The 26,549-nt window shown below is 39.6% G+C and overlaps 1 protein-coding gene across 1 annotated transcript in view; it reads right to left on the minus strand.

Annotated features, from left to right (window-relative positions):
- The window catches only part of SAMD9 (sterile alpha motif domain containing 9), a 34,227-nt gene extending 32,404 nt beyond the window's left edge, over positions 1-1,823 (minus strand). The window contains exon 1 of the mRNA XM_065938832.1: positions 1,656-1,823. The gene's annotated coding sequence lies outside the window, so the exon portion shown is untranslated. The remainder of the gene's footprint in view (positions 1-1,655) is intronic.
- Between the last annotated feature and the right edge of the window lie 24,726 nt (positions 1,824-26,549).

A 26,549-nucleotide genomic window follows, 5' to 3' on the forward strand; every position in this document is an offset into this window, starting at 1 on the left:
AATTTCCTTGATTTCCATGTGTAGTCAGTCCCTTATTTTTAGAGTTCTTTCTTTGGCTTCTAAACCATCAGTGACTCACTGGTGTCTAACATGGGGGATGCTGCAAAGGGAACTTCGTGCCATCTAACAGGTGACAGTTTTCTGTTACATTTTTTTGTTCAGATTCTGCCTATAGATACCAGGGAAATAGAAATACTTTTCTCACATAAGGTCATTGACATTTATTCCTCTGTTAAATGTAATGTTAAATGTATTTTCTTCTGTTAAATATAAACATCAACAATACCTGGTCTCAATAAAATATGCTAAACTCTCTAAAAATATCTGTGGACTGATTATAATTTCAAAAGTTTCTCAACTCCTCTTTCCCACGTGATAGGAGTGGTGACATATAATGATTTTAACCTATTATATTCAGTAGTTTATAGTTCATCGATTTTAAGACCGTATGTATGCATGTGTGTATATAGTTGGAAATATATAAAGGTCAAAATGACTGGTGTGCACAAATTTTGAGAATGCCTTGCCACAGTCTTGGTTTCCTAGGGGCCCTCATCTTCCTGCTTTGAAATAATCATGAACACAAATCTTGTTAGCAGTAGTAGTAACTAATCATTGACAAAGGAGCTACAGGATTCCGTTCTCCAGCGACTCCTCCAGTCTTCTCTCTTGAGGTGTTAAGAAGCGCCAAATCAGCAGAACTCTTCAGGATGAGAACTGGTGCTCACCCACCTTCATCTCAAGGGATTCTCAGTTGTTGTTGGTTAGTTGCTCAGTTGTGTCCGACTCTTTGCGACCCCATGGACTGTAGCCCGCCAGGCTCCTCTGTCCATGGAGTTCTCCAGGCAAGAACACTGGAGTGGGTTGCCATTCCCTTCTCCAGGGGGTCTTCCTGACCCGGGGATTGAACCTCAGTCTCCTGCATCGCAGGTGGATTCTTTACTGCTGAGCCACCAGGGAAGACGAAGGTCCTCAGTAGCATCCCAGATATCATGCCCTGAGGAGTTGTTCTGCTTCACGCGACTGAGAGCTGACTGGGGGAGAGACCATTCAGAATCCTGGCTGCTGCCCAGGAAGGCTACCCACACTGTCTTTTGATGGTCTGACGAACTGAAACCACACACAAGCCAAACTTAGTTTTATTTTCCTAAGCATAAGTTTTCATTTTAATTTTTAAACCAAATGGCTGTATGAGATGGATGTGAAGGAAGCACTTAACCTAAAAAATAGCCTCCGGGGGATGTTATCTTTGATTAAATATTCTGTTGAACTGCTAATAACATCGCAAGTTCTGGAAGGCAGAATTGCACATGACCACAGGTTCCTTTACAATCTTTTATGTTAAACTTTCTGATGGTCTTTGCATTGTTTCTGTATCGTTTTTCCCCACTGCCCCATGACCAGAAACCCCCTCATCACCTTAAATATACTTAATGATCCATTTCTTTTTAGAAGAACATTTACAAAGATAGTCTTAGTTAGATATACTGATATAGAATTAAAACACTGATATTTCTACTTTCAATAGTTTTACAAGTAATGGTTTATGTACAAGCACATGTTTTTTTAATTAAAAAGTACAGCTGGAGTTTATAAAAATAGCAGTTTCCTCATAAGCATAAAAAAAATAAAAGTGTAACGATTGGGAAACTTACCAGGATTCTTCTGAAAACTTCTTATATCAGAAACTCTAAACGGTTGATTTTTTAACTTTTGCTTTCTTATTCTTCTTCTCATGGGTAGGAGATGTGTGGCTGTTAGAATCCTTTTTAAAAAATAAGGCTTTAGGTTCTGACGTTTACTTGTCTCCTGGAACCCTGACCCTGTGTAGAAGCAGAGTGAGGAAGCAGAAATGCAAACAGTTTCAGTTTTGCTTTCGAACATATTTCTTTAGGTTTGTAAAATAGTAAATATATGTAAATATATGTTAATGGTTATAAAATATTAAAAGATTAACATCACAGAAAATCAACAAAGTTGAACGATTGCTGAGAACCTGTCCACCAGACACAGTTTCAAGTCATCCAGAGTTAAGAAAATGAGGTGAAAAAAAACAAAAAACCTATAGAAAAAAATACTGGGAAAACACTGAAAGCTCAGAGTAATCCAAGTGTCTGTTACAGGCTGAACTGTTTCCCCAAATTCATAGGTTGCAGCCCTAACCCTCCTTATCTCAGAATGTGACTGTATTTGCAGAGAAGGTCTTTTAAGAGTTAATTAAGCTAAAATGAGGTCATAGGGTGGATCCTAATCCAGATATGACTGGTTTCCTTGTAAGAAGAGATTGGTGTTACATGCTCTCACACACACACGCACACACATGAACGACCATGAGAAGACACAGGGAGAAGACAGTCATCTATAAGTCAAAGATAGAGGCCTTAAAAGAAACCAACTCTGGCAAATCCTTGATCTTGGTCTTCAAACCTCTGTGAGCAAATAAATTTTTGATTTTTAACTCATCTTATCTGAAGAGATTTGTTATGGCAGTCCCTGCAAGCTAATACTTATATGAATTTCATTATTTTTTAAAAATTAGAACATTAATTTGTTTAATTATGAATATAATTGAAGTTCATTTTCAAACTTAAGAAATACAGAATATAGAAAGAAGGGGAGGAACCATATTATCCAAATGCAATCTTTGTTTTCCATTATACTTTTTTCTATTCATATATTTTTCAAATATAAATTTAATATTTGAGAAATTTTACCAGGCTCTGAAATATATAATTTCAAATAGGTAGTGAACACTGCTCAGTAAATGCTGAATCACATTTTATTTCTTGAATTATTCTGATATGAATATCAAAATTCAGAACCACTGGAATATGACAACTTTGGGGATTGTGTGTATAGTTTTTGTTAATTTGTTTGCATTTTAAAATTGTAGGAAAATTGCTTTGCCATGTTGCATTAGCTTCTGCTGTTGGTTTTTAAAGAAACTGAAACTGCTACATCTGCTAGTAGAAGAAATGCTTTGTTTTGACGTTTTGACATTGTTTAGGTGCATCATGGTTCAAGGGTTTCCCAGCTGGCTCAGATGGTAAAGAATCTGCCTGCAGTATGGGAGAACTGGGTCAATCCCCGGGTTGGGAAGATCCTCTGGAGAAGGGCATGGCAACCCACTCCAGTATTCTTGCCTGGAGAAACCCATGGACAGAGGAGCCTGGCAGGCCACAGTCCCTAAAGTCACAGAGTTGGATACAGTGACTAACACACACACATCATGGTTCATAGACTTATAAAGAATGCCATGAACTATTTTTATTCTTATATGAAATCTACAAATTTGGGGGATGATAGTGGAAGTGGTGCCTCTTACTATCTTATGTAATACATTTGAATATTTTCATCAATATTACCATCATCTGTTTAAATCTCCCAGTGTATTTTCTCAAAGTCTGTTTACTTAAAATTGTATGGAATGATATAATTAATAAACAATCAAATCTTAACATACACACCCCCACAACCTTGGTAAGCAAAATTCTCTAAGAATATGATGAACATTTTTTCATTAAGTGAAGATCATTTTTATAGTTGAGCTATAATGTCTACTGATACTCCCAGGTGTCTTACCAAACTGGTGGACTCTACGAAAACCCAAGTGAGTGTGGACTTTTGGAATGCGAATGTTCCTGTGTTCCACAATATGCTAAAGATGAACAATCCACCCCAGTAGGACTCTTGCTGTAGTTTTTGTTAAGTTCAGCACTATGTCCACAGTCTTTTGTTCTTTATTACACTTTGTCTCCCTCTCTGAAAAGTACAGTTTACTAGATTCTCCACTTCCCATCTCCTGAAAATTCTGATCCCCTCATCCTCCCCTGGTGACATCTCTTCCTACCTAATGGGCAAAATTGAAGGCTTCAAGTGGGCTTTCTCATATACCCCTTCTTTGTACCTAAGGGTGCACTTCTGAACCCAGACTCCACAATAACGTCACCTGGAGTTTTCAATAAAAGCAGAAAACGCCCAGGACTGCTTTTGGGCAATCATACATCTCTAGGGACAAAGCCACATGTCAGTAAATTTTTAAAAGCTTCCTAAGCAGTTCTAATATATAGACAGGGCGAGAATGTCTAGAATAAAATGAAGTCTTCATCTTCCCCTTTCTTTCCCTTACCTTCTTTTTATCTCTCTTCCATTTTCAAGCAGTTCAGTCCTTAAATCATATGTGCAGAGAAAAGCAGATGTCTACGGTGGGAGAGTGGCAAGTCAGGCCTAGGAAGGCGGATGACCTGGCAGGGTGGGGGTGCGGTCGAGGTGGGGCGGGTCAGAACCTGCATAGTGTGAAGGGAGTATCCCTCTGTGGGAGTGACCCAGTGCTGGGAATCCGAGCCTGACGGAGGTGTGGAGGGTGTGCAGGGGCAGCCTGGTGTGGTGTTGGAGCGCTAGCACAGTGAGCAGAGTGTCTCAGTGGAGGATTGATCTGGTGTGGGCTACTAGAGCCCAAGCAGAAGAGAGAGTGTGCCTCTGGGAGAAGATCCTAAAATGAAGAGTGTCAAAAATTGCACTGAGGAAAGTTAAACAGGCAAGGAAGACTTTATTGGAGAACTCGTAGCTTAGTCAATAAAGAATTAGCCTGCAATGCAGGAGACCAGGATTTGATATCTGGGTCAGGAAGACCCCTTGGAGAAGGAAATGGCAACCCATTCCAGTATTCTTGCTTGGGAAATCCCCTGGACAGGAGTCGGACACGACAGCAACTAAACCACCTCTGTGGTAATAGTGGGGAGAGAGAGAGACTGAATTCAGCTCTTCTGAAGTAAAACACGGGAAGGTTTTTAAACCCTGGAATGAATTAGTGGAAAAAACTGGACTACTATGTGGTAGGTTGGTCAGGGGGGTGCCTGAAGGACACTGTGTTGCTTACTTTGCAAACGTTTTTCTCTGTGATTAGGCCCCCTGGGTTTGCTAGTTGACATGCATCCAAGGTTTCCACCCTCTCACAGATACTGGGAAACAGGGGTGCTATCTCCTTTGATGTTTACATTTCAAATACCTCGTTCCCTGGTGCTTGAGAAGGACAATCCTGGGTTATAAAACCGGAACCAGGCTGGGAGAATATTTGCATACATTTTAAAGGAGCAGAGAAGTAATTTGCAACAACAAATTTTCTAAAGTAAATGCTTTAAGGAAAGGGAGGCCTTTAGTCAGGGACCTATAACCCAGAAGATACCTGTCCCAAGTTTAGTAAAGCTTTCATGCTCAGCTGCTTAGTTGTATCTGACTCTTTGCAACCCTGTGGACTGTAGCCCACCAGGCTGCTATGTCCATGGGATTTCCCAGGTAAGAATACTGGAGTGAGTTGCCATATCCTTCTCCAGGGGATCTTCCTGACCCAGGGATCGAACTCACATCTCCTGCATTGGCAGGAGGATTCTTTACTACTGAGCCACCTGGGAAGCTTAGAAATCATTAAAGTTCATTTTGGTTAGGAGTCAGAGCTGAATTGAGAGAGGAGGGCACTTCTTCTGGGCAGGAGATAGCAGCATTGAGATAGAAGATTGATTACACAGAGGGATTACTCAAATAAGGAAATATATAAGGAAGTGAAAACCATATTTCTCACTGTTGGAGAAGTGGGTTACAAACATGAGAAGAGGATAATTTGCAGTATGGAACTACAGTTGGAGACATCTGTGTGAATTCATGTTTTTAAAGTATATTTAGATATGGAAATAAGTATAGCTGTGAATACATTGTCTTCTCTTGCTGATTGAGAGTGAGGGGAGACACCTCCATAGCAATGAGCACAACCACCACTCAAATGGTGCCTTCTAAATGCCATTTTTCTCTCTGAAAAACCAGGGCCCCTGGGAAAGATAGCAGATTCCAGAGATGGGGCAGGGAAAGGATAAGATAAGCTTGAAACATCTTTTTTTCTTTTTTTTTTTTGACCCAGAAAGCAAGGAAGAGATCAAAGGAAGATACAGAAAGTACTAAAAAGTTTAGTCGACTTGAATAGGTTCCTGATACTCAAATCTAGGACAACTGGAGGATCCAAATAAATAGTGTAGTAGCAGATTATCCACTGAATAATCAGATAATTCACTAAATGATATAGAGAACCATGAGTTCAAATAGATATAAATAAGTAAGTGAATAAGTGGAAAATTTGATGAGAAATAGTGTGTTGACAAAGTTTCAATTTACCTTCCCACCAAATACTTACTAATGACAATGAGAAAGACTAACCTTACAGTGGAGAAGCCTGCAGGCCCTTTTTTTCAGTGGTATCTTCATGTCATCGAGGTGAATGACATCCATATGGGACAAATGAGAAAGATGAACCCGAATAGGATGGCGAGTACACAGCATCACTCCTGTGATATTCCTGCCAAGATGCATAACTTAGATCTAAGAATCCTGAAACATCATACAAATGTAAATTGAGGGGTGTTCTACAAAATAGCTGGCCTCTCATCTTGAAAAGTGTCAAGGTCATAAATATGTACAGGTTAAGGAAATGTTTCAGATTGGAGGAAATTCAATGCAACTTATGCTGGGTGTTTTGTTATAAAGCACATTATTGAGACAATTGGTGAAACTTGAATGAAGTGTGAGGATTAGATGAAAGTAATCAACATCTAAGTTAACGTCAGTGTCCACCCCAAGTTAGCCATCCCGATTTGGATGGTTGTGTTATGACTAGGTTTCCTTGTACTGTGGCTAGAATTTCCTTGTTTGTTGAAATACAAACTGAAGTATTGGAGCGTGATTCAATTTCTTACTCACACCGCTCATTAAAAACTTTTGTTCTTGTACTTCCTATCAACTGTAAGTTTTTGATTGGTAGATTACAAGTTGGTAATTACTGAAAATAAAAAAGGAATCATACAATTACCACCTGTATAATATCACTCCTAACCACAATAAGAGAAAGAAGTAAAGTGAAGTTCATTCTCTCCTTCACTCTCATGGACTTAACTCCAAATTAAAATTTCCCTCTTTAAATGGCATCTTTCTCAGCTGTATGCAAATAAGTTTAGGATCCCGGAATTTTCACTGGAGATTCTACCACCCATAAAAATATTCATAGAAAACATACTGCTTGGTTCTGTCTACTGGGACTGGTTTGTTACATATACATGCACTTGGCATTCATCCACATTGATGTAGCTGTAGTTATTTTTCATTGCTATTTAATATTCTACTGAGTTACTTTGCCCTATCTGACTTATCCATGCTTCTGTTGATGAATATTAGAGTGGCATAATGTAGTTTTGAACATTCTTGTGCATGTCTTCTGATGCACACGAACACGGGCTATTCTGGAAAATATTGCCTAGAGGGGAATCTTGGTTGATGTACACGATCAACATTCCTAAATAATACTTAAATGTTCCCCAAAGTTGCAGCAGTTTACATTCCTATTGTCGCTGTTTCAATCACTAAGTCAGGGCCGACTCTTTCGTGACCCCCATGGACTGTAGCCCGCCAGGCTCCTCCCTCTCTAGGGATGCTCCTGACCCAGGGATCTAACTCTGTCTCCTACCTTGGTAGGCAGATTCTTTACCACTGAGCCATTAGGAAAGCCCCACATTCCTATAAGGATTATAGGAATCCTATAACGGATTAAGGGGTTTCCCTTACTCTACATCCATGATAACTCTTGGTATTATGAGACTTCTAGCTTTTATCATTCGAGTGGCTGTGAAACTGTGTCTTGCTGCAATTTTAATTTCCATTTGCCTCATCACTAGGAGATTGAAAATCTTTTCATATGTTTAGTACTATTTATGCTTCCTCAGCTGTGAAATTCCTGTTTATTTAATTTGCACGTTTAAAAATCATTTTGGTCACAATTTTTGTTGCTTGTTTTTGGATGTTTTAAATCCTAATCCTTTATTTACTGTGTGTATTACAAATTTAATTCTAGCTCTTAGTTTCTCTTTTCACTTACTTTGAAGTGGTAAACAGAAGCTCTTAATTTCAGTGTGGTTAAATTCATGAGCTTTTTCCTGTGGTTTATGTTTTTTGTGTCTTATTTAGAACATCTTCCCTACTTTGAGATCATATTTTCTCATGTTATTTTGTAAATGCTTTCTAGTTTTGCCTTCTACTGGGTATAAGATAAGGGGCTCTTATCACATATAGACAAACCTCTAATCACATATAGACAAAGGAAAGGGTACATGCTTATTCCATAACTTAAAGTGTTAATCATGAATAGAAGGAGACAATTATGTAAGAATTGACATGTGGTATCTACTTTTAAAATTCAAAATGAGGGAAGAATGAATTAAAAAAAAGTCTGGACAATTTCATTAGCCTATGGAGTAACCAACCAAATGGGTCAGTAAGCAACCGAGAGAAATGATGCAAAAAAGCCACTTCCTGTCATCTCAACATCTTCATCCTCACCCCAACTAGAGAGCAGAAATATGGCAGAAAAATCAAATTTTCCTTCAGCGAAATATCTCCAGCAATCGAAAGCTGAAAAAGGAAAGAAGTAGGTAAGACCAGTAGAGAGCATGACAGGCTGGAAAGTATGGTACTCGGAGGGCTTCTGTTAAGTCTATCTTTTCACATACAGTTCAGATCAGCAATTATAATGTATAGATTTCACCTCTTTTTCTCCCTTTGTGAAGAGAATGAGAACAGTTCCTAAAGAGACAAGTGAAAAAAATAGTACTTAAAAGGTGAGCCAATTCTTTGGGGATGGGGGGTGAAACAAGAGAAAGAAATGTATATACACCTGGAATACAGTAACCATGGGACCTATCTCAAGGTAGATGGGAGGCTTGTGGTCTCTCTTGGAATCAATGTTTTGGGGCTTAACCTGACTAAGAGAATGATGCTCAGGTACCCTGTCCACATGGTATCCATTACAAAGCATGCTCCCTGATACAGGACCAAATAAAATTAGATAACTTACATCATCTTACATTAAATTGCAGATGGCTCAAAGATTGAAACATAATAAATAAATTCAATAATACGCTCAGAAGACATGACCAAGTTTTGAAAGTATTAAAGTGGGGAAAGGTATAGTAAAAGTCCTAAAAAACATACAGAGAAAAAGTTAATACATTTGAGTTGCATAAATATGCAATCACTTTGTAAAATATTTCATAAAGTCAGCCAAAAGAGCACCAGTCAACCAGGAAAATTGTAACACTTATAACACTGTTAAAGAGCTGACTTTGTAATTTATAAAGAATCTGTACAAATCAGTAAGGAAAAAGTGTACAGTTCAATTTAAAAAAATAAGCAGCTTTTAGGTCCTTCCATGTCTCTACAATTCCATTTCTGCAGGAACTACCGCAACATTGTAAAGCAACTATACCCCAATTAAAAAAATAAGCAAAGGATATGAAGAGGATTTTCAAGGAAAAAAAAGATGAATAAATGCAGTATTTTCAGCCTCAGTCATACAAAAAAAGTATTAAAAACTACAAAATATCACCTCATGTCACGTTGCCAACATGAAAAATTTAACAATACCTGGTGTTGTGGACGATATGGGGAAATAAGCTAGCTCATAATACTAAAGATAGAAATGTAAATGAGAATAATCGAGAGAAATTCAGCAGTATCTATGAAAACTATAGACATTCAAAACCGAAAGAAAAGTTTGAAGACAAAACACAGGAGAATACGAAGGTAGGCCAAAATTTCTTAAGCAGGATATGGGAAGTCCTAATGATAAAGAAAAAATGGATAAATTAGACTATATATATTTTATGTATATAATATATATATTAAGATCAAGCAACTGGAGTGCTCATACACTGATTATGGGAGTATAAATGTGTATATCCACCTTGGAAAATGATTGGATTTTGTCTACTCAACCTGAACATTCTAGGTATATCCAAGAAAGAAGAATGCATGTGCCCACCAACATGTACAAGGATGTTTGCAGCAGCTTTATTTACACTGGTCCACTATGCTGATAACATCATGCCAAGTGGACTCAGGGTATAGGAAACATTCTGGATTCCTTAGGAAGAGAAACACATACCAGACAGCAAAGATGCATGGTACAAAATTCAGGGGTCTGTCACACAGATGATGTTTTTAGGGATCTCATGGTCTGTGAAGGAAGAAACAGCTCTATAGAAGATGGTGCAAGCTGCTCTGCTTTTCAGCCTCTGTGGCCTGGCAGAGCCCAAGATACTAGAGGTGTCCTTTGTGGATGGAGTCTTTCAAAAGGCCTAATATTAGAGGCATGTTGCAGATTTTCCAGGATTCTTGTAACAGCAGGACTTTTGGGCAGAGAACTACTTATGTTTGAAAAAAGAAAGCCCTAGAAGAGACTGAGTGCTTGATCATAGGATATCAAGTGACTGACTATGTGGCTGATTTTCACAACACAAGCTATCTGTGATCAGATGCAGTGAGTCACGAGGTCAGGCTGGGCAGACACGCAAATGCTAGAATGGCACCTTCAGATCACATCCCGGTAGGTCCAGAGGTCACCCGAGGAATCACATAAAGGTGCATCAGTCTCATAACAGGACCGGAATTCCACTTTATCTATCTCAGGTGCACTTTTGCCTCTCCCTCCCTGAAATTGTACTTATGATATCAAGGTAATTCCTCCTGACTAATAGGGAGAAAAGCAGGAAATAAGGTTTGGTTCACAGATGAGTCAGCTAGTATATTGGCGCTCACTGAAAATGGACTGTGCCTGCTACAGCCACACTCAACAGTAACCCCGAGTGAAAGGAAATCTGTCCAGGGGGTCATTCTATGGAGGGGAAACGATCTGAAGTATGGACACACATGGATCCTTTGAACAGTGGCAGACGGTTTAGATAGCTGTTCAGGAGTCTGAGGAAGAGGCATATGGAGAAATCTTTGGGAGTGATCACAAACTGTGTGCAACTTGTCATCTCCTGTTACGCCTAGAGAGCACCTACTGAAGGGAAGGCCCTAAACAACCACCCTGTCTGACCAGATGGGCAGCTTATCCTGCAGATGTTCCTGCCTCTCTTCTCAGACACCTCAATGCTTGCGCAGCAGTTCCTTAGATGAGCTGGCCAGAACAGGTTTTGAGACTATTCAAGTATCACATAGCAAAGACTCCCTCTCACAAAACTGGATCTGGTTATCGTCTCTGCATGTTGACCTAACTGCCCACAGCACAGACCAGTGCTGAACCTTCAGTGTGACACCTTCCTTCAAGGGTACTAGCCAGGCACTAGTGGTAGGTTGATTATATCAGATTCCTTCCACCCTGTACTAGTTTATTCTTACTGTATAGTGTTTGTCTTCCTTCCTAGAGCGTCTCTGGAATCCAGACCATCTGAGCGATTATAGAATGTATGGTTTACTCACATGGGATTTCACACAAAAATACATCACGCTCAAGTGATCCATTTTAAAGGAAAGGAAGATTTATTGTCCTGGAAGGATCTGGTAAGTCCTGACTCAACAATATCTTAGCCTTGTGATCTTGGCCAAGTCATTCAATCTCTTTGTCTCAGTTTCTCCATCTCTTAAGATGAGGATGACAGTAATCCTGTTAAGATCATGTGAGATGAAACAATATGTGAAAAATCCTTTTAGATCCCATCCGGTGTAGCATTAAGAATGAATTCTGGATATGCAGCTGTAGCTTACAGTTAGAGAGAAGGGGTATTTCTTGTTACAGAATTTCCCATCTGGTAAGGGAAAGAAATGTGCCTGCAGCAGCAACTGTGGCCCTGAGACTCTGGGGTTGCTTCCAGTGTTTGGGAGCAGATTCCAGATGGAGGCAGCTTTTTGCTTTCTTTTCTCTGTCAACTTTCATGTACAGTAATCATTCCAAGCTGGTGTGTCCTTTTCATTGTTTTCCCCAAACACTTGGACTCTGTTCAGTTTTTTTTTTTTTTTTTTTCAAAAGAACTATGTTGGAGGTTGTCTCTTTCTGGTATAAACTTTCCTAGAGATTCAAGAATTTTCAAGCTTGAAACTGATCACCCAACTCATCAGCCCATGAGAATCAGTGTTCCTAGTAGAAGTTCTGCTTAATCCAGGATGCATAGCAAGTGGGATTTCTGGGGGACCTGACCCACGTCTTATAAAGGATAGAGTCTGTGAGCACCACGGCTTTTTGAGTGACCTAAGAGTTGTGTTTCTAAGAGTTTGGAAGTTCTTTAAATATTCAAACATTGACTCATTTTTCCTGAGTCTTCCTTGAACATATAGAGCCAGAAAGTGTTTGGTTACGTATGTACTTTAGGCTTTTCTGGTGGTTCAGAGGTAAAAAAAATCTGCCTGCAAAGCAGGAGACACAGGAGACGTGGATTCAATTCCTGGTCAGGAAGATCCCATGGAGGAGGAAATGGCAACTCACTCCTGTATTCTTGGTGGGGAAATTACATGAACAGAGGAGCCTGGCAGGCTACAGTCCATGGGGTCGTCAAAGAGTTGAACACGGCTTAGTGACTAAACAACAACAAGCAAAAGGTACCACTCATTTTAGCTTTAATATTCAAAAAGGTTCAATTTTCCTGTGTCAGACTTCAAAGGACAGTGCAGACTATTCAAAATTTAAAGCTAGATGGCATCAGGTCAAATCATTAAAAAAAAAATTACCCTGCTGTGGAGTCAAGGATTTCTAGGAGTTGGATGGGAGAAGGTAGAGAGGGTTTGGAGGAGAGCGTCTCCTGAGATAGTCTCAGGAGGGACAGTGAAGGACCTGGGAAGCTCCCTCCTGCTCTCCAGGACAGCGCGAGTAGGGCTCAGGGCATGAAGGCTGACAGCCAGGAAGGAACAGGCGCTGGCCCCCTAAGGATCATAATCTCAAGAGTTGTGTAGTGAGCAGGCAAAGGGTTCCACTGTGCCAGCACCGGGAGCTGACTTGGTAAAGTAAGAGCTGACATTGGGGCGTCAGTTTATAATGCCCACTCTTCAAGATCACTCCCTCCTGTGAGCTGTGAGGAAATCCCACGGACCCTTCTCTAGCTAACCTAGAGTCATCCATGGGAAGAGCAGACCACAGGTAATTGCCCAGTTACAGTACATAAGGCAAGGATGGGATCAGTCTCTCTGAAGCTGAGCCTACTCAGGGAATTGGGGGGACACAGACGTTGTCTCATAAGCAGAAACCTACCAGGAATTGAACCAAAACAACTAGCCCAGGACTCCATCAGTGACAACTTTACTACCAAGGTAGGAGTCTGGATGCAGGTGGAATCAACTAAAAGTTTGCCAAAGTGCTAATGATAAGCTGGTGAAGAAACAGATAGAGGGAGAGAATACATTCACAAGCCAAGATTACAAAACAAAGCAGTTAATGTCAAACAGACAACAAAATTAACTATAAATTCATCCCCCCCAAATAATTAGACTTTTGAAAAACATGTTTAGGATTATCAAAGAGAAATGAAGAGACACTATCCATAAATAAAATAAGAAACTATGAAAAATTTAGAAGTTAAATAAGAAAATATAGAGAAGAGTGAACTGAAAATCTTAGAAATTATACATATACACACATATAAATATATACATAAATATTATACATATATAATTTTGTTTTATGTGTATGTTGCATATATTATATATAATACATGCTATACATGTAGTAATATATTACATATGTATTTTCATCTTATATGTATATATGCATATATTCAATAAGAATGATAAAATCTGATTATAGTAAAATAAGTTGTGTGTTGAAAGATACTTCTGAGGAATTTACCCACATTAAGCACAAAGGAAAAAGTAAAAATATATGAAAGAACAATTAAAATTTATAGGGAAGAGTTTGAGAGACTTCAACAAATGTCTGATGGCTGTTTCAAAAAAAGTGAAGAGAGAAAATAATATTTACTGTGATAATGACAGATACTTTTCAGAACTGAAAAAAACTTGAATTCTTTGATTTAAAATAGAGAAAAATAACAAAAAAACCCCAAAAGAAATAAAAATAAATCTATAGCTAGATACAGCATGCGTGTGTGCATGCTCAGTCGCTCCTGTCTTGTCTGAATCTTTGCACCCCCATGGACTGTAGTCCACCAGGCTCCTCTGTCCACGGAATTCTCCAGGCAAGAATACTGGAGTGGTTGCCATTTCCTTTTCCAGATCTTCCTGACCCACGGATCGATCCTGGGTCTCCTGCATTGCGGGCAGATTCTTCATCACTGAGCCACCAAGGAAGCCCAGATATAGCATAATGAAACTGAAAAACAGTAAGTATAAATAAAAATTCAAGCCCCCAAAGAAAAAATCCCAAATAATCTACAAAAGATGAGGGGAGGGAACAGTATTCTCATTAGAAACAGCTGATGACAAAAGACAGTGGATAATATAATACAAAATATTACAAAATATTCAATATTTTGAGGGAAAATACACATTGGCCTAGAAACTTACAATTAGGTAAACCATAATTCAAAAGTAAACATTAAATTAAGACATTTTCAGAGATGTAAATTTCTAGAGGATTTATTACTAACTGATTCTAATTGAAAAAGTGATTACAGGATGAATTTTAACAAGAAAAGTGAGCTTAGAAGGAAGACACATGGCTTAAAAAATTGGAGGCACATAAAGCAGTAAGGAAAATATGGAGGCACACAACCTGATAAATGTGCTGAAAACATAATCCTCTAACTAAGACTAATCAGCAATAACAAAGTGTGTGTGTAGGTGTGGGTGTGTGTTCTGATAACAGAATACTAAAGCACTATATTTTTCATAGAGGACTATAAAGATATATATTAACTTCAGGTTTTGAAATACAAGTTATTTTAAAAATATAGGGTATTCTATGAAGGGTAAAGGGATATATTCTAGAGTGCCCATGAGAGCAGGGGATATAAGAAAATGCAGATAATTTTAACAGTTTAACAGGAGGCAGGAAAATAAAGAAAGAAAAATGATAATAAATAGAAAATATATGAAGGAAATACAAAGAGAATATAAATATATAATAATCACAGCAAGTGTAAATGGATTAAACTCACTTGCTAAAATTCAGTCTATCATGTTGAATATATGCAGTTACAAGAGACCCAACTTAAAAAAAAATAAACTGAGATTGATTTAAAATAAAGTATTGAAAAAATATAACAGGCAAATGACCAAAGGGTATATAAGTGTTAATATAAAATGAAGTAAAATAAAATGTAAGATAGAAAGCTTTAGTAGAGATAAAGAACATTCCACCAAGAAAATGTGAAAATAAATTTGTGAGCATCCAACAACATAGCCTTGAACTATACAGAGCAAAAACTGAATTACATGGTGAAATTGATGAATTATAAATTAAAATGAAACAATATGGTGAATTAACCTTCATTTAAAAATTTAAAACTTAAAAAATTCTATAAATTGATTATGATTATGTAGATATACGGGACAGAAGAAATTATAGATGTTACGTTGAGCTTCTCTCTCCGTGGACAGGGAACCTGGTGGGCTACGGTCCATAGGGTCAGACATGTGGAGTCGGACTAAAGTGACTGAGCACGCGCGCACTCACATGTTGTGCTTAAAAAATAAATCTGATGTCCATCAATAGGTAAATGGATAAAGAGGGTATGGTATATCTAAATACACACAGACACACACAGACACACACAATGGAATATAACTCAGACATGAAGAATGAAATGATGTCATTTTTAGCAACATGGACAGACCTAGAGATTGTCATACTGAGTGAATTAATTCAGACAGAGAAAAGACAAATATCATATGGTATCACTTATATGTGGCATCTAAAAAGATAATACAAATGAACTAATTTACAGAAGAGAAACAGACTCATAGACATAGCAAACAAATTTATGGTTACTAAAGGGGAATGGGTTGTCATGTGTGGATGTGAGAGTTGGACTGTAAAGAAAGCTGATCGCCGAAGAATTGATGCTTCTGAGCTGTGGTGTGGGAGAAGACTCTTGAGAGTCCCTTGGACAGCAAGGAGATCCAACCAGTCCATCCTAAAGGAGATCAGTCCTGGCTGTTCATTGGAAAGACTGATGCTGAAGCTGAAACTCAAATACTTTGGCCACCTGATGTGAAAAACTGACTCATTGGAAAAGACCCTGATACTGGGAAAGATTGAAGGCGGGAGGAGAAGGGGACGACAGAGGATGAGATAGTTGGATGGCATCACCGACTCAATGAACATGGGTTTGGGTGAACTCTGGGACTTGGTGATGGACAGGGAGGCCTGGCGTGCTGCGGTTCATGGGGTTGCAAAGAGTCGGGCAGGACTGAGCAACTGAACTGGAACTTGAAAGGGGAATGGGGGTGTGGGACGACATGGGTTGGGAACTAGGGATTAACAAATGCAAACTATTATACATGAAATGGATAAACAACAAGGTCCTACTGTATAGCACAGGGAACAGTATTCAATATCTCATAATAACCTATATGGAGAAGAATTTGAGAAAGGTATATGTATAAGGTATATATATATACACACACACACACACACACACACATATCACTGAATCACTTTGCTGTATAGCTGAAACACTGTAAATCAACTGCACTTCGATTTAAAAAAAACCCTCTCACCCTAAATCTAGACCATGCGTCCTGTCTACTCAAGGGAAAGAGACACACAGAGGGGCTGCAGAGGAACCCACGGAGCCGCGTGGACAAGGACTACACCAAGAGGGACAAGAGTGGGCATGCCTTCCCAGCTCATTGTAGGAAATGCAGAGAGGAGTGTGATGACCCCAGGGAAGGTGGCCTGGGGGGATTCAGTCAGTGAGACACAGCCCCCATGCAGAGGAGGGAATGCAGGGAAAAAGAAATGCTGCAAGTGTGTGTGTGTGTGTACACGTGTGCAGGGGTCAGAGGGGGAGGGGGACGGTTCCTTCCACTGTGTATTATTACATGAGAGGAGGAACAAGTGTTTCTCTAATACTCAGATTTTAAAAATCAAGGTTTCTCAATCTAATGTATATTGAGTGCCTACAAAAGCAAAAAGCATGTGACTGGGTGCTCCATATGCCGCAAAGATGACAAACTCTCTTCTCATGGAGGAGCTGATAATCTGATGGAACAAAAGCAAGAACAGAATCTGAGTTGGAAGGATGTGGATGTTCGTTATCCTTATGACAGTGCACTCAGCTCAGAGAAGGTCAATGGATATAAATAGTTTTAAAACAAGTTCTTAAAGTTTTCAACACAGATGTATTGTGATACTTCTAATACTGTACTTAAGAGTTCACTGACTATGTAACTTGATCCTACTATCTGAAATAAGGATATTTTGAAAGCAACTGATATGATTACTTGCATTCATAAAAGAAAAAAAAAGCTATCTTTTGAACTTCCTGTTACATAATCTAAAATTTTCCTATTGTTTAAATACACATTATTAGTGTGTATATATATACACACTATAATAATATATAATATACACATTATATTATTATCAGGACAATACTGAAAGGAAACAATGGTTCTCAAAGTTTGGTCCCCAGATCAGTTACTTTAACATCACCTGACACTTGTTAAAGACAAGTTCTCAGGTAATATGACCTACTGAATCAGGTACTCTGGGGGTGGAGTCCAAAATCTGCAACTTGACAAGCCCTCCAGGTGATTCTAAAGAATGCTAAGATTTAGGCTGAATATATTTATGTGTATGTACACATAACTGAATCACTATGTTATGCGCCAGAAACTAACACAACATTGTAAATCAGCTGTATTTCAATAAAAAAACCAAAAACTGACTTCTGGTTTTAGCTTTGACCGAATGGTTGGGTGGCATCATTGACTCAGTGAACATGAGTTTGAGCAAACTCCAGGAGATAGTGAAGGACAGGGAAGTCTGGCACACTGCAGTCCATGGGGTTGCAAAGAATCAGACACCACTGAACTCGGAAATAGTTGCTCTTCTCCTTACAACAAGAAAAATGCTGAATAAAATGAAAATCAGTAACTTTTCTTGGATCCATCAAAGAACTTACAAAGCAAACTGATTCTGCACGCATAAGCAAATTAAAAAATCATAGCTGAAATCCACTTATCTGAATGGTAATTTTGATAAAATGCTAGAAACTGAGCATGAACTAGCAGGGGAATGAGAAATTTTCAGTCTTAGAGGGGTCTCCACACTTGCATGGGTTTTATCTCAGGAAACTCTTGGTGAAGAACTAAGAAAATTCTGCCTTACAGCTGGGGCAAAGGGAGGAGCAAAGTAATTGTTTTGAAATAAACTTTTAGCCCTGTTCATAACAAAGGCCTACTTTCCAGGAGAAAAGGCTACCAGAGTCTTACTTCACCCACTGCGAATGGCATTTCCCCAACTCACGTTCCCTTCATCCTTTCTGTCTTACCTATGGGTTAGGGTTAGGGCTTAAGGTTAGGGTTAGGGTTAGGGAGACCTCACACAGACCGAGACAGAACTGTGTCTGAGTGTGTCCTGAGGAGGTCCGGGTCAGCAGTGGACTGGGTCAGAGGAGTAGGTTGGCGGTGGCAGGGTTGGCGACACTGAGTGTAGCAGTGCCTGCTTGGGACCTTTTGAAGGAGGTCACCATTATCTTCATTACCTCCACCATAGTTTGGCCTCAGGTCAAACAACAGGGAAGGAACATAGCCCCACCCATCAACAGAAAATTGAATTAAAGGGACAGAGCCAAAGCAAAAACAACACCCAGCTGTGGATGTGACTGGTGATGGAAGTCTGATGCTATAAAGAGCAATATTGCATAGGAACCTGGAATGTTAGGTTCATGAATCAAGGCAAATTGGAAGTGGTCAAACAGGAGATGGCAAGAGTGAACATTGACATTTTAGGAATCAGTGAAAGTAAAATGGAGTGGAAGTCAAGTGGACCTTAGGAAATATCTTTATGAACAAAGCTAGTGGAGATGATGGAATTCCAGTTGAGCTATTTCAAAACCTAAGAGGTGATGCTGTGAAAGTGCTGCACTCAATATGCCAGCAAATCTGGACAACTCAGCCTTCCTCAGTAATCAATGCAAAAAAATAGAGGAAAACAATAGAATAGGAAAGACTAAAGATCTCTTCAAGAAAATTAGAGATACAAAGGGAACATTTCATGCAAAGATGGGCACAATAAAAGACAGAAATTGTATGGACCTAACAGAAGCAGAAGATATTAAGAAGAGGTGGCAAGATTACACAGAAGAACTATACAAAAAAGATCTTCATGACCCAGAAAATCACAATGGTGTGATCACTCACCTAGAGCCAGACATCCTGGAATGTGAAGTCAAGTGGGCCTTAGGACTCATCACTACAAACAAAGCTAGTGGAGGTGATAGAATTCCAGTTGACCTATTTCAAATCCTAAAAGGTGATGCTGTGAAAGTGCTGCACTCAATATGCCAGCAAATTTGGAAAACTCAGCAGTGGCTACAGAACTGGAAAAGGTCAGTGTTCATTCCAATCCCAAAGAAAGGCAATGCTAAAGAATGTTCAAACTACTGCACAATTGCACTCATCTCACACACTAGCAAAGTAATGCTCAAAATTCTCCAAGCCAGGCTTCAACAGTACATGAACTGTGAACTTCCAGATGTTCAACCTGGATTTAGAAAAGACAAAGGAACCAGAAATTAAATTGCCATCTACTGGATCATCAAAAAAGTGAGAGAGTTCCAGAAAAACATCTACTTCTGCTTTATTGACTATGCCAAAGCCTTTGACTGTGGGGATCACAGCAGACTGTGGAGAATTCTTCAAGAGATGGGAATACTAGACAACCTGACCTTCCTCTTGAGAAACCTGTATGTAGATCAGGAAGCAACAATTAGAACTGGACATGGAACAACAGACTGGTTCCAAATGGGAAAAGGAGTACATCAAGGCTGTATATTGTCACCCTGCTTATTTAGCTTATATGTAGAGTACATCATGTGAAATGTTGGATTGAATGAAGCACAAGCTGGAATCAAGATTGCTGGGAGAAATATCAATAACCTCAGATATGGAGATGACACCACCCTTATGGCAGAAAGCGAAGAAGAACTAAAGAGCCTCTTGATGAAAGTGAAAGAGGAGAGTGAAAAAGTTGACTTAAAGCTCAACATTCAGAAAATTAAGATCATGGCATCTGGTCCCATAGCTTCATGGCGAATGGATGGGGAAATAGCAGCAGAAACAGTGAGAGACTTTATTTTTGTGGGTCCCAAAATCACTGCAGATGGTGACTGCAGCCATGAAATGAAAAGATGCTTGCTCCTTGGAAGAAAAGTTATGACCAACCTAGACAGCATATTAAAAAACAGAGACATTTCTTTGTCAATAAATGTCCATATAGTCAAGGCTATGGTTTTTCCAGTGGTCATGTATGGATGTGAGAGTTGGGCTGCGAAGAAAGCTGAGCACCGAAGAATTGATACTTTTGAACTGTGGTGTTGGAGAAGACTCTTGAGAGTCCCTTGTACTGCAAGGAGATCCAACCAGTCCATCATAAGGAGATCAGTCCTGGGTGTTCATTGGAAGGACAGATGCTGAAGCTGAAGCTCCAATACTTTGGCCACCTGATGCAAAGAACTGACTCATTGGAAAAGACCCTAATGCTGGGAAAGATTGAAGGTGGGAGAAGGGGATGACAGAGGATGAGATGGTTGGATGGCATCACCAACTCAATGGACATGAGTTTGAGTAAACTCTGGGAGTTGGTGATGCTGCAGTCTATGGAGTCGCAAAGAGTCAGACACAACTGAGTGACTGAACTGACTGACTGAACACTTTTCATAATAAAAACTCTCAGCAATCTAAGAGTAGTGGAGAAATGTCTCTGTTTGACAAAGAACATCTACAAAAAACCTAGAACTTATACCATACTTGGGATTCCGTGGTGGCTCAGATGGTAAAGAATCCCTCTGCAAAGATGGATACCTGGGTTCGATTTTTGGGTCCAGAAGATCCCCCTGGAGAAAGGATCTTCCCATGCCAGTATTCTTGTGTGGAGAATTCCATGGACAGAGGAGGCTGGTGTGCTATAGTCCATGGGGTCGCAAAGAGTTGGACACGACTGAGCAACTAACACACACACAAAACCATACTAAATGGTAAGAAACTGGATGCTTTTCCCCTAAGATGAATTAAAAAGGCAAACATGTCCCCTCTTACCATCACTGCTGTCTAAAACTGCATGGAGGTCCTGGCTAGTGAATTTAGACAAAAATTAAACCAATGGTGTCCAGGTTAAGTACAAAGAAATAAAACCATTAAAACTAATAGGACTGTAATGTAGTAACATAGACAAGAGATAATGGTGACCTGGATTGACATGATGGTGGAGATGGAGAGATGATGGAGTTAAGAAGGAGGAAGTAGAAGCCACAGAACTTGAGGATGGATAAATGTACATAATGAAGGAGAGGGAAACATCAAAGATGACTTTCAGCATTAGCTGTGTGCAGCAAGGTTGGTGGTGGGCCATTTATAGAACTGAAAGAAGACAGTGGAAGAGTTAGTTTGGAAGGAAAACTCATGAGTTAGGTTTTGCTTAAATAGAGATTGAGGTACCTACCTTCGAGATCTCTAAGAAGTGAAGAAATATATATTTTTAACATGTGTTCTTGGAGCTCAGAAGAAAGTACTGAGCCAGAAATTAGGGTTTGTGAATCATCTGTGTATAGGTGGTAATATAAATTATAGCTATAGGGAATTTCCTAGGAAGATATTAAAGAGTGAGAAGAGAGTCAGACTGAGCTATGATATTGAATGGTCATATTGAGCAGCAGAGGGAACAAAGACGTCCATAGAGAAGGCGGGGTAGGGTGGGGTGGGGGAACCAAGAGTAGTGAGAGTTTCAGGAAGGAAGCATTGGTCAAGGGTGTTGACTACTGTTGAGACACTGCAATGAACACTGGAAAAAGTCCACATTTAGCAACCTGGAGGTCACTAGTGATTTTATAGGGAGCTGTTTTAATAGAGTGATGGAGGCACATACAAGACTGGAGTGAGTTTAAGACTGAGCAGGAGGTATGCAAATTGTAATAACAAATATATAAATTAAGAAGCTTGACTGTGAAGTGAGAGATAGAGGTAGGACTATATTTTGCCATAAGTGAGGAGGTAGAGGATATGGGTTTGAGTGAGGAATTCTTATTAGTTTGGACATCACACATGACTGTATTTTAAAACTGGTGGGATACATTCCACTGATTGGAAATACAGAAGAGAAGGATAATGGATGGTATAAAGCTGGTGAATAGGTAACAGGGGTAGATGCCAAAAAAGGGGTAAAGAGATTAATTTCCTCTATGATAGAGAAACGCAGACCAGGATGGAGGCCCCATGAAAGCGTGCATTTTTTATTTTAGAAAGAAGAAAGAGTTTCCTCTTGGAAAGAAGTTTCTACTTCTGCTTTCTCTGCAAAGTACAGATTTTGTCTCATTTATCTTGACTGGTGCAGAAGAAGAAGACAACTAACACATTTACAAGTTCTATTTTTTAGGCACATAGCTTCTTAGTTTTGTGGGTTATCAATTTTGTTTTTGGTGTGCTATTGCATACTGTAGTTATATTATCTCTTTAGGGTTCTGACAGTTTCTGAAAGACTTGAAATCTTTCTGCTGCTGCTGCTAAGTCACTTCAGTCGTGTCTGACTCTGTGTGATCCCATAGACGGCAGCCCACCAGACTCCACTGTCCCTGGGATTCTCCAGGCAAGAACACTGGAGTTAAAAGGATACAAATGATAGAAATTACAACTAACGTTAATTTTCTCTTTTTTTTGATATTTTAAAATGGCTGCATCACATTCCATCTCATATATGACTTATAATCATTTGAACATTTAGTTACTTTAATACTGTACTAAATATTCTTCTACATGTGTCTTTGTCTCTCATCATTTCTTAAACATGGATTACTGGGTTTGTTGTTATTCAGTCACTAAGTCACGTCTCACTCTTTGTGACCCCATGGACTTCAGGACGCCAGGCTCCTATCCTCCACTATCTCCCAGAATTTGCTCAGGTTCATTCCACTGAGTCAGTGATGCTATCTAACCATCTCATCCTCTGTCGTCCCCTTCTCCTTTTGCCTTTAATCTTTCCCAGCATCAGTGTCTTTTCCAACAAGCTGGCTCTTCACATCAGGTGGCCAAAGTATTGGAGCTTCACTTTCAGCATCAGTCTTTCCAATGAAGATTCGGGGTTGATTCCCTTTAGGATTGACTGGTTTAAAGAGTCTAAACTGGATTAAAGAGTATGAACATTTTAAAATCTCCTAATGCATATTAGATTTGCCCTCCAGAAAAATATTCCATTCATTTAGTGAAACACAGAGGGCAAAATATAAGAGAATGATAAATACTCTAATTTAAAATCAGATTACTGTTCATAATACATAGATTTTATACTTTAACCTAACACTTTCTAATTTGGAACCATAGGTGGCACTAACAGATCAAGGAATGGAACCACTTTCAGAATCCCAGGTTGAAAAGGATTTGTATGGACGTCTCAGCCACCCACAAGCTTCAAACAATTCTAGAAAAATAATCCTTCCTATTCTTAACTTACCTATAAATCAACTTGATTGGACATTCTAACTTAAACTTTTAGTATTAACTGTCATATTTGAGACTGTGTAATGATGCAAGCCTCTTTGCATTTATCTTGTCTAGTCTGTAGACTATGCCACAGCATGCCATTTGCAAACTGTTCCTTAAAAGACCAATTCTCTATGCAGAAGCTTTCATTCTTCTGTTTCTGTAACTTTTGTTTTCTCCAAGAAGAAAAGATTTAGTGAAGTGAAAGAAAGTCAAAGTATTAGTTGCTCTGTCATGTCTCTTTGTAAACCCCATGCACTGTAGCCCACCAGGCTCCTCTGTCTATGGGATTCTCCAGGCAAGAATACTGGAGTGGGTTGCCATTTCCTCCTCCAGGGGATCTTCCCAACACAGGGATTGAACCCAGGTCTTCTGCATTGCAGGTGGATTCTTAACCATTTGAGCCACCAAGGAAGTCATAAACTGGGAAAAGAAATAGGTACCCAAGTCCAGGAAGCAAGGAAAAATGGTTCTCCAAGGTTATCAAGAGCTCTGAACTTCAGTCTCGAAGCACTGGAGAACTATTGGAAACAGTTGCCTCCTAACCATGGTGTCTTCATTAAATATACAAAGCATAGGTAATCCTATTATTACAATTTGAAACCATATATTGTATGTCTTTTAAAGTGCATATAATGGAATGGATGCCACAGGGGACACTCAGAAGAACTGGCTATCATGGGGGTGTGGTCTCTGAAGCTGCCACTACCTAGGACAACTGGTTTTCGTTGAATTCAAGGGATTGACTGTTTTGAAGCTTCAGAAAACCTCTGCCATAAACCAAAAGTGGAATTCTGCTTCAGGGAAGAAACAATCTGCCAGTTTGTGTGGTGAGCAAAAGAGTTGTCATCTCCCCTAGGAGTATATTCAAATGAGAAAGTTCTCAGACACAAACAAAAAGCAAATAAATACTGTCAGCTCTCCATATATGGGGGTTCTGCATCCTGGATCCAACCAACCATAGATTGAAAACACTCAAAAAAAAAAAAAAAAAAAAAAAAACCCCAGAAAGTTCTCCAAAGCAAAACTTCAATTTGCCTTGCAGACAACTATTTACACAGTACTAATATTGCATTTACAACTATTTACATAGCATTTATGTTGTGTTAGGTATTATAAGTCATCTAAAGAAGATTTACAGTATAGGGGAGGAACTGAGGTGGATGAACCTAGAGCCTGCCATACAGAGTGAAGTAAGTCAGAAAGAGAAAAACAAATATCGTGTATTAACAGGTCTATATATGGAATCAAGATTGCTGGGAGAAAAATCAATAACCTCGGATATGCAGTTGACACCACCCTTATGGAAAGCGATGAGGAATGAAAGAGCCTCTTGACGAAAGTGAAAGGGAAAGTGAAAAAGCTGGTTTAAAACTCAACATTCAAAAAACGAAGATCATGGCATCTGGTCCCATCATTTTGTTGTAGGAAGGGGAACCCCTTCCAGGGCCCGAAACTTGGCTCTTGTCTCACACCCGGAAATGAATTGTCCGAGAAGACACATGTGCTGACAAAGCAAGAGATTTTATTGGGAAAGGGCACCCGGGTGGAGAGGAGGAGGGTGAGGGAACCCAGGAGAACTGCTCTGCCGCGTGGCTCGCAGTCTTGGGTTTTATGGTGATGGGATTAGTTTCCGGGTGGTCTTTGGCCAATCATTCTAATTCAGAGTCTTTCCTGGTGGTGCACGCACTGCTCAGCCAAGATGGATGCTAGCGAGAGGGAGTCTGGGAGACACTCGGTGTCTCCTTTCGACCTTTCCCGAACTCTTCCAGTTGGTGGTGGCTTATTAGTTCCGTATTCCTTATCAGGATCTCCTGTCATAAAACAACTCATGCAAATGGTTACTATGGTGCCTGGCCAGGGTGGGCGGTTTCAATCAGTGTGCTTCCCCTAACAATTTCATGGCAGATAGATGGGGAAACAATGGAAACAGCGACAGACTGGATTTTCTTGGACTCCAAAATCATTGCAGGGCATAACTGCAGCCATGAAATTAAAAGACACTTGATCCTTGGAAGAAAAGCTATGACAAACCTAAATAGCATACGAAAAAGCAGAGACATTACTTTGCTGACAAAGGTCCATCTAGTCAAAGTTATGGTTTTTCCAGTAGTCATGTATGGATGTGAGAGTTGGACCATAAAGCTGAGTGCTAAAAAATTGATGCTTTTGAACTGTGGTGTTGGAGACAACTCTTAAAAGTCCCTTGGACTACAAGGAGATCGATCAAACCAGTCAATTGTAAAGGAGATCAGTCCTGAATATTCATTGGAAGGACTGATGCTGAAGCTGAAGCTCCAATACTTTGGCCACCTGATGTGAAGAACTGACTCATTGGAAAAGACCCTGATGCTGGGAAAGATTGAAGGCAGGAGGAGAAGGTGATGACAGAGGATGAGATGGTTGGATGGCATCACTGACTCAATGGACATGAGTTTGAGTAAACTCCAGGAGTTGGTAATGGACAGGGAAGCCTGGCGTGCTGCAGTTCATGGGGTCGCAAAGAATCGGACATGACGGAGTGACTGAACTGAACTGATATGGAACCTAGAAAAATGACACTGATGAACCAATTTGCAGGGCATGAATAGATATACAGACGTAGAGACTGGACTTGAGGATGCAGTGGCGGGAGGAGAGGGTGGGACAAACTGAGAGAGTAGCATTGACATATGCTCACTACCAAGTGTAAACTAGATGCCTAGTGCGAAGCTGCTATATTACACAGGGAGCCCAGCCTGGCGCTCTCTGATGACCTTGAGGGGTGGGAAGGCGGTGGGGTGAGAGGGAGGTTCAAGAGGGAAGGGACATATGTACGTGTAAAGCTGATTCATGTTGTTGCACAGCAGAAGCCAACACAACATTGTAAAGCAATTATCCTCCAGTTTAAAAATTTTTAATGTAATTCTGTAAAGCAATAATCTTTCAATTAAAAGATAAATTAAGAATGAATGTATAGGGGAATATTGTGTAGGTTGTGCACAAAATGCATTTTATGTAAGTGACTTGAGCAAGTCTTTTAACTTTCTGAGTATTTGTTCCTTCATCTGTAAAGCAGCCATGCTTTTTTCTAGCCCACAAGGTTCTTG

The sequence above is a fragment of the Muntiacus reevesi genome, chromosome 6, assembly GCF_963930625.1.
Source record: "Muntiacus reevesi chromosome 6, mMunRee1.1, whole genome shotgun sequence".
NCBI lineage: Eukaryota > Metazoa > Chordata > Mammalia > Artiodactyla > Cervidae > Muntiacus > Muntiacus reevesi.